Source organism: Callospermophilus lateralis, unplaced genomic scaffold (genome assembly GCF_048772815.1).
Source record: "Callospermophilus lateralis isolate mCalLat2 unplaced genomic scaffold, mCalLat2.hap1 Scaffold_1365, whole genome shotgun sequence".
Taxonomy (NCBI): domain Eukaryota; kingdom Metazoa; phylum Chordata; class Mammalia; order Rodentia; family Sciuridae; genus Callospermophilus; species Callospermophilus lateralis.
In genome coordinates this window covers 351,020-359,269 of record NW_027512523.1, presented here as the reverse complement: position 1 = coordinate 359,269, position 8,250 = coordinate 351,020, and positions in this window count along the sequence as shown.

Genomic DNA, 8,250 nt, shown 5'->3' with positions numbered 1-8,250 from the left:
AAATAAGAGAGGTAAATAAGTAGTCTACATCCTGGGAACAAATCTTTACTCCTCACACTTCAGATAGAGCCCTAATATCCAGAGTATACAAAGAACTCAAAAAATTAAACAATAAGAAAACGAATAACCCAATCAACAAATGGTCCAAGGACCTGAACAGACACTTCTCAGATGAGGATATACAATCAATCAATAAGTACATGAAAAAATGCTCACCATCTCTTGCAGTCAGAAAAATGGAAAACAAACCCACCCTAAGATACCATCTCACTCCAGGATGATTGGCAGCCATTATGAAGTCAAACAACAACTGCTGGCGACGATGTGGGGAAAAGGGTACACCTGTACATTGCTGGTGGGACTGCAAATTGGTGCAGCCAATTTGAAAGAAGTATGGAGATTTCTTGGAAGCTAGGAATGGAACCACCATTTGACCCAGCTATTCCCCTTCTCAGTGTATTCCCTAAGACCTAAAAAGTGCATGCTGCATTGACACTGCTACATTGATGTTCATAGCAGCACAATTCAAAATAGCAAGAGTGTGGAACCAACCTAGATGCCCTTCAATAGACGAAGGAAAAAAAATGTGGCATTTATACACAATGGAGTAATACTCTGCATTAAAAAATGTCAAAATCATAGAATTTGCCGGGAAATAGATGGCATTAGAACAGATTATGCTAAGTGAAGCTAGCCAATCCCTAAAAAAAACTAATGCCAATAGTTTTATTTGATATAAGTAGAGTAACTAAGAACAGAGTTGGGAGGAAGAGCATGAGAAGAAAATTAACATTAAACGGGGGTGAGAGGTGGAAGAGAAAAGGAAAGAGAAGGAAAATTGCATGGAAATGGAAGGAGACCCTCATGGTTATACAAAATTACATACAAGAGGAAGTGAGGGGAAAGGGGGGAAAAAACCAAGGGGGAGAAATGAATTACAGTAGATGGAGTAGAGAGAGAAGATGGGAGGGGAGGGGATGGGGGATAGTAGAGGATAGGAAAGACAGCAGACTACAACAGACACTACTATTGCAATACATACAACAGTGGATGTGTAACAGATGTGATGCTGAAACCTGTATACGGGGTAAAAATGGGAGTTCATAACCCACTTGAATCAAAGTGTGAAATATGATATTTCAAGCAATAGGTAAAGTTTTGAACAACCAACAATAAAAATTAAAGGAAAAAAACACATAGAGAACTATTTCAATGAAAAATGGACTAGATATATAACACCTACCCTTTATCATGCAAAAGGCAATTACAACTATACACCATGCTTCCTCTGAAAGGCTTGTATTTCTATTCTGTTTGTGTTATTATTCTCCATCATAGTAGGATTAGTAGTCAGAGTCTAGTAGGGTATGGGTTAGTGTCAGGGATTCAGTATTTTGAATGGAAAAAAGGAAAATGAATCCAATGTGCATGCAAATATGGGCTACACAATAAATTTCCCACTCTCATCCAGAACAATGGCTTCACATTACCTTCGCCCCAAATAAGACGCAATTAGAGGAGAAGAGTTAGAAAATCTGTGAATATATATCTGGAATGGAAAATTCAAAGGAGTTCACAACCTTGGATGTGGTAGAGGAGTTTCCAAATGTAAGGGACAAGGTAAACACTCCACATACTTGTAGCTCTTCTGGCCTAAAGACTTCTTGAGAAACTGCCTCTGAGGTTGGGAACTCAAAATATATGTTGTTGTCAGGAGCTTTAGCTTTCTTTCTAGTGAGACCATCAGAGCTGGGTCTACATCTATGTGACCTGGAGGACGTGGTTTCTTATTTTCCAATGAACACTAGGCTACAGTACTGAATTCTCTCTTTGTAAGTAAACTGTGACCACTGGGGTCTAAGAGTCTCCCCGTGTGGACTGTGAAGGCATTTGGTCAGTCTCCACTTTTCGTGGTGTTTCTTGCTGCTACACTGGGAGATTGGTATTTTCTACACGAAATACAAGGAGTTGAACTGGGACACAGTGCTGAAGGGAGTTCTGTCACGTGTAGTGGGTCATGGTCTGCAGGAGAATGCACCAACCAGGCTTCTAGCCCACATAGATTGTCCCCTTGTCCATAGCAACTTGATTATGAACATTGCCCTAAAAATTCTCCATATACCAATATGCCTTTACATATAAGGGTTTCCTGGCTGCACCACGTCAGTCACATGCCATTTGGAAGCAATGGCAGATCCACATGGCCCCACCACGGATGTTTTATCACAAACCTGCACACCAAAGCTTGCGCCTACAATTGAGGAGTATCCAACTTACTGGCACCTCTGTTCTACACCATTTTAATGAAACTCAGTCAATAAAGGCACTCATGATCAGCAATAGGGCATACAAAGGTTCTCCAGTACCACCTGGTCATAGGAATTTCAAAAATTTTATGGTATTTATCTAGCCATTTTTTAAGGTGGAAGTTGGAGGCACTGTGGGTTTCAATTCATTTAGGAACCATTAAATTGTGAGGAAGCTCATTTCAATGAAATCTCTGGAGGACACTCAAAGGCAAGTCTTCCCAAAGAGTCGCCAAAAGGTCACATGAAGCCAGGCCCATTGAGATCTACAGTGTGAGGTCTATGTGTGTTTTGACTATGGCTGCCAAGTCTTTCAGAATAAAATCTTGTGATATCCTGGGTGAGATTCCCAGTGCTCTGTGGAAAGCCATCCTGGGCCTAGGTCTCAGTTTCCAAGAGCGAGTCTCATGTGTGGCCTCCTAAAAACTCAACACAATTCATGCCAATACTTCTCTGAGTTCAGTTCCATAACTCAGTCTCTAAGGGGAATCACACCAGATTTCAAGTCCTGGTTGACCTACTTATCTCTTCCAACCCCAACAAAAATGACCAAAATTAAACCAAAACATTCCCACATGACCCTCATTTTATTGCATATAGACACTCATCTTAACCTCTGGCTGGAAGTTTCCATGAAGGACACAGCCCAAGACAGTGTCCAAAATAGGCTTTCTTGCCCCTTATTTTCCTAATGTCAGGGTGGCCTGGACACCCTTCCTGTAACCCAGGAGTGATCAAATAGGCCTGCTGTAATACTGCTCTGCTTCTCCAATTTGAGGCCTACTGACAGTGGGGTTTAGAATCTTTATGTGAATTGGAGTCATAAGAAAACACAAACACCACTGGGCTAGCATGTGCAGGGCCTTGAAGAAATCATTTGACCCAAAGGATCCCTATTCTCACTTGATGGAGTTCAGGAACCTTACAGTGGAAGGCAAGAGACTTTATCCTCAATGACTCCTCTTTTGGGCATTTTGGTTTTGGATTCACACATGGGATCTTTCTTTATATCAATCAGGTGCTAAGAATCTAAGCCACAGCCTCACACAGGGCCAAGAGGCTGATTCAGACACACCCCTTTCTAAAGCAATTAGGCAAAGAGCCACAGGTGAAGCCCATTTATTTCCATTTGAAAAGTGTTTTGTTCCGGCTTCACGAAGGTGTGGCCTGAGGCAAAGAAATTCCTGACATACAGGGGAATAGAACAAAAGGTAAGCAAAAGGCCCAAAGCACGGTTTTTCCACTGAGACTTTACTGGTCACACTGATATCTGAGTTTTCTTAGTTGCTCGCCATTCCCTTCAGCTATCCAGTACATGGCCATGTCACAGAGCTTGAAGGTGGTACTTCTCTTGGACACAAAACCATGAGCCTATTCTGGAGAGTGGCCAGAATTCAAAAATAAAACCAGACCTTAGGAAAATAGCAGGTGTTGCCCATCGATAAGGGAAGCCGCAGTGCATTCATATATTCGGCTGGATGAATGCTGGGAAGCTTTCTACCAGACAGGACACATCCATTCATGCATTCTCTTTTCTAATGTCTACAACCACGGACACAATGGGATACACAGACATAGAAACACTTGCTTTATCAAATCACTTATTAGAAACAGTTCACTCCAAACCAAACAAACCGCCATTCCTACCTATTCTGAGAACATGAGACAAAAGCACAAACACACACCCACACCCTCAAAGCACCTTCTTCCCCCAAGTAGGTCTCTGACTATCCGGAGTGTCCTCTGACTATTGGGCCAATTTATGTTCCCCCGAAATTGCCTGTCCTGTTTCAGATCTGGTTTCCTTGGCCAACTCTGTAAAGTTGTCAGGAGGCAGCGGTGATCCACTACCTGCTTTCTCAGGAAAGGCCACTCTTCAGAGCTTTCCTGGCTTTTGGCAATCCTCATATCAGTAGGTACCAACAAAGACTGATTCTGTCCTTGGTAAATCCAAAGAAGTGAGACCACTGCTACTGGGACTGGAATGGTATTTGGGTGCCTGGATTCCTTGATCCCAAATTCAGAGAGTTCTATCACCAAGGATGTGAGGTGAGGTCTGAGGTCACTTCCTTCAGGAACTGAATGAGCTCACACCATTTGCAACCACTTTGTCCTAACAGTTGCTTCCAAGGGTCCCCTGAAAAGAAGGCTGCCCCTACTTCCTGTTACAGTTTCACAAGTTTGAATGGTATATTAACCATAGGCAACCGGGAACAGCTCTCCACACAGCCTGGTTTGGTTCTTCTTCTCTACATTAAGAAGAGAGAGGCTGATTCAGACATATCCCTTCATCCTGACCAGGTTGTTTGCAAGAGAAGATGACTTTTGCTCACTCAGTTCCTTCATAGCTGCCTACAACTTCTCCAGGGATCATTTTTGCATGTACCTTTGAGTTTCTTAGCAATAGGAAGTTCCCCTACATTCCTGTATTGTAAGACCTACTCTGTCCCTGCTCTTCTGTAAAGTTATATTGAGGGAACAGTGTATGGTTAGGCTTAATAACAGGTTCAATTTGCATTAGGAATCATTCTGCTGGATGAATAATGGTATTGGAAACCTGTGATATTTACAAGAATATATAGGTGAAACATAAGTATGAAAACAGAAATCTATTTAAGATTTGAAGCCCAGAAGAGCATTGGGACCTTGATTGTGATACTGAGCTTTGATTTATTTTCTGCACAGATGTCTCAGATACATCAATATACAATGGCAAAGTTCCGTGTATTTTGGATGATTGATTGTCAAAGAGAACTTCCAGTCAAAAAGGGAGAATCAGTAGGATTAGGAAAATAGTCGGTAGGTTTAGAAAGAAGAGTGAGCATAGGATTTGGACCAAAAGTTCTTTAGCTATAGGGTTTCGGGTATAGAGTGAATGTAAATGTCACCACATGTGAAGAGTCAGTCACAATGATGAACTGGGGAAAATATGTAGGAAAGCAGATATCAATAGAGACATTAGGAAATCTGGCAAAGTGTAGTCGGTAGTGAAAGGTTAATATAATAGGTACTTATCACTTCCTGTTTTCTGTATGCTTAATAAAACACTGTTGAAATCTTGAGAACTGTTTGCTAATCTTGTTCCCAGAATGTTCTGTCCTCAACTGCCAAACTGCAGAAAGTACTTCTGTAGTAAGCCATTGTTGTAGATTGTGGCCACCATTAGAAGATGGCGCCGGCTTCCACTGTGGCCTGTGATAAACAAATTCTTTTGTGGAGAGTTGGCACGCTATCCCTTGCCACCCTATAAGAAAGATCCACGCGGCGGCTTAAGATTGGTACGTGGGGGGCTTTATTAGGCTGTGCTTGGGCCCTCGGGAGGGAGAGAAAGGAAGGTCACTAAAGGATACTTTAATCAAGGCCTGAATAAACTGCTGAGAGAAGATTCCTGAGTTGCGTCTTCCTTGCGGGCAAGGGGTCGCGACAAGTGGTGCTGAAAACCCGGGAACCCGAACTTTCAGCAGTCAGGGGTGGTGCACCAGTTAGTCCCAGGTAAGTGGGACCCGCAGGTAAAGCGGAGATCAGTCCCAGATTAATTGAGACCCGCAGGTAAAGCGGAGATCAGTCCCAGATTAATTGGGACCCGCTATCAAAGCGGAGATTAGTCCCAGGTAATTGGGACCCGCTATCAAAGCGGAGATTAGTACTAGGTAATTGGGACCCGCTGTCAAGGCGGCAGCTCCTCTGTAAAGCCAGAGAGAGCATTAAATCTTATTGCAGCTGCACTGTGTACTTTTGCTCTTACTTTCACTCTTGTTTTTTGTGTGTCTTTTGTTGTGTCATGGGTGCCGTATCTTCAAGTCCGCTTCTCCTGGCCCTACATAACCTGTTACGTTCCAAGGGCCTAAAAGTGAAACGTAGTACTTTACAGAGATTTTTACAGAAGACAGATATTGTTGCACCGTGGTTCGCATTTTCTGGCAGCCTTACTATACCTAGCTGGGATAAGTTAGGCACAGACCTTGACTTTGCTTCTGAGCAGGGCATATTAGAGGGTGGGGTGCTACCCCTTTGGAAGATGATCCGTAGTTGCCTCGCAGATAGCAGATGTCAGGAAGCACTTACTAAAGGACAAGAAGTTTTAGAGCAATTACATGAAGAAAGATCAGAAATGGCAGGCAGTGAGGTATTTCAGGAGGGTGGGAGTGTGCGGAGCGAGAAACAGGGGAGGAAACAATTATCTCCGGCAGGCAGTGACGTATTTCAGGAGGATGGCAGTGTGCGGAGCGAGAAACAGGGGAGGAGGCGATTGTCTCTGGCACGGAGTGAAATATTTCAGGAGGAAGGGAATGTGCAGAGCGAGAAACGGGGGAGGAAACGCTTGTATCCAGATCTCAGTACACTGCGCACACTCCCATGCAAAAGTGGGTCAGAAGAGGAGGAGGATGAACAGGAGGAGCTCGGGAGACTGTCTCGGCAGCTAGGGAGTTTAACTATGGGAGAAGGGAACAAAAATAAACAGGAGCTCAAGAAAAATGATCCTCCAGACCCGCCACCGTACGGTGAGGGTGTTTCGAGGAGAGCTTTCCATGCCCAAACATAGAGGGGGCTGTTAACATTTTTACTGACGGTTCCAAGTCTGGAATGGGAGCCTACGTAATTAATGACTCTCCCCCTATCCAGCATCAATTTGCTCCTGGAAATCCACAATGGGTAGAACTACAAATTGTTATTGAAGTTTTTAAACAGTGTTCTTTTCCTTTTAATCTTATTTCGGACTCCAGCTATGTGGTACAAGCACTAAAAGTCCTGGAGGCCGTGGGAACTATTAGTGATGCTCACAATGTGTCTGTTTACTTTACTCAGCTTCAACAGCTTATCTCTAACCACACTGCTTCTTTTTATCCAATGCACATCAGGGCTCACACCTCTCTTCCTGGTCCGTTATCCCAGGGGAATGCCTGTGCGGACTTAGCCACTAGAGGTCAATTGATATGCTTGGCTTCCTCCTTAGAGGGGGCTAAGTTGTTTCACCAAAACTTCCATGTTAATGCATTAATGCTGCGCAGGCGTTTTTCCATTTCAAGAGCGGATGCTCGGCATATAGTATTGCAATGTCCCCATTGTGTCACATTTCTTCATCCCCCTAATTATGGAGTAAACCCACGGGGATTAAAGCCATTGATTGTTTGGCAAATGGATGTGACACATATACCTGACTTTGGTAACCTTAAATATGTGCATGTTTCCGTTGATACATGCTCTGGAATTATCCATGCTTCTGCTTTATCGGGAGAAAAGGCACGTAATGTCATTACTCACTGTTTAGAGGCATGGGCAGCATGGGGTGCACCTGCATCCCTTCAGACTGATAATGGACCTGCTTATACTGGCAGACAATTTACAGCTTTTTGTTCTACTATGGGAGTGCAACTTACTCATGGTTTACCTTATAATCCTCAAGGACAAGGCATTGTTGAGCGTGCTCATCGCACCTTAAAGGAAACTTTACAAAAACAAAAAGGGGGAATAGGAGCTGAACACACTAATAAAGAACGCCTGTCCTTAGCTCTCTTTACCATTAATTTTTTGAATTTGGATATTCATGGTCGCTCTGCGGCCGATAGACATGTGTCCCCTCAGCCCTCTGTGACTGGCTATGTTAAGTGGAAGGATGTTCTCACGGGCCAATGGAACGGCCCCGACCCCGTGCTGACATGGGCACGAGGATCTGTATGTGTTTTTCCCCAGGATCGTATGGAACCATTGTGGTTCCCTGAACGCTTGACAAGAAGAGTCTCAACATCAGCTGACCAGCAACAAGAGATACCACAACAATCCTGTGATGAGGATCTTCATTCTGCTAAGTGCTCTGGCTCTGGTGCTGGTGCCGATGGCACAGGCGACACCAATGCAGTGGTGGGCAGTGGCACAGGCATGGCCAATGCCGATGCCGGTTCATGGTAATTCTAGTGTCCTCCCCACTCTTTTTTCAACCTCACGT